This window comes from Ceratina calcarata, unplaced genomic scaffold (genome assembly GCF_001652005.2).
Source record: "Ceratina calcarata isolate Rehan_Ccalc_2016 unplaced genomic scaffold, ASM165200v1 scaffold248.2, whole genome shotgun sequence".
Taxonomy (NCBI): Eukaryota; Metazoa; Arthropoda; class Insecta; order Hymenoptera; family Apidae; genus Ceratina; species Ceratina calcarata.
The window spans coordinates 1,909-2,925 of record NW_017146801.1 but is presented as its reverse complement, the minus strand read 5'-3'; the positions used below and the strand labels follow the sequence as shown (position 1 = coordinate 2,925).

Genomic DNA, 1,017 nt, shown 5'->3' with positions numbered 1-1,017 from the left:
CAGGATGATAATAATAATTAATGGACTTTAATAATCATTAAAAATTCTTTTAGTTATTCGTTTTGTCGATCGTTTGTCAATTAAAATATATGTATCTTTCATTCGTAATATACATTTTGCAGAGATTGTATAGTCAGAATAATCTAAAACATCTTTTACATATCTTTTTAGTATCTTTAAAATGTGATAGGATGGCAATACAACCACAATAGTAAAAAATTAATTGAAAAATAAATAAAATTGTACTTTTCTCCTTTTAATCCTTAATATGGTAAAACAGTGTGGGTAATATACGTGAAGATTCAATTATAATAGCAGAGTAAGTGTCTGAAGTAAATAGATGCAAATTATCGTTAACAAATATGACTATACATTAAAATATTCTTAGTAACAAAATCTAACACTTTGCATACCAGTTTTTAACTTTTCTCGGTTCCTTTCGTCCGTTAAATACGAACACCAATAGTATTCATAACTTTTGTGAAGAACATTTAACATTATACATATGTATGTATTGCCAAATTTGATTACATATATCGTTTAGAATTCCAACAGACCCGTTATCAACCTGTCAAACTAATAAAGCGCTCGTCAAACCTTGCCGCCGCTTAGCCAACTTTTACAAATGCATGTCTTAAATTGCGACGAGAACGATAAAAGCTAACTACCCAATTGGCTTGCCTATTAGTGCCAAAATGAACGCGAAAAATCTATCAACCGCATTACTCCTTTTATTGACGAGTCTATTATGGTATGATGAAGAGATTGTGAAAGTTCAAACGCCCTTAGGTCGTATAAGTGTTCATCGTATTGCAAGTCAGTATGGTAATAAGTACGATGTACGCCCAGCCGCCCATCGGAAGGCTCCGATTCGCAGTACGTTGATCGACACTGTTAAAATTAGATGGCGGACTTTTATGCAAAATAAAACTTTAATGAGTGAATTTAATAGATGGAAGAAAAATTCAGATTTCCTTTATTCTTTGAAAATACGTGCTTGTTTGAGATGTCCGAGAA

At 31.9% G+C, this 1,017-nt stretch overlaps 1 long non-coding RNA gene across 1 annotated transcript in view; it reads right to left on the bottom strand.

The window, feature by feature from the left end:
- Positions 1–1,011, bottom strand: part of LOC108622845 (uncharacterized) — a 3,171-nt gene extending 2,160 nt beyond the window's left edge. Inside the window, exon 1 of the long non-coding RNA XR_001916509.2 lies at positions 414–1,011. This is a non-coding gene — a long non-coding RNA (uncharacterized LOC108622845). The remainder of the gene's footprint in view (positions 1–413) is intronic.
- Between the last annotated feature and the right edge of the window lie 6 nt (positions 1,012–1,017).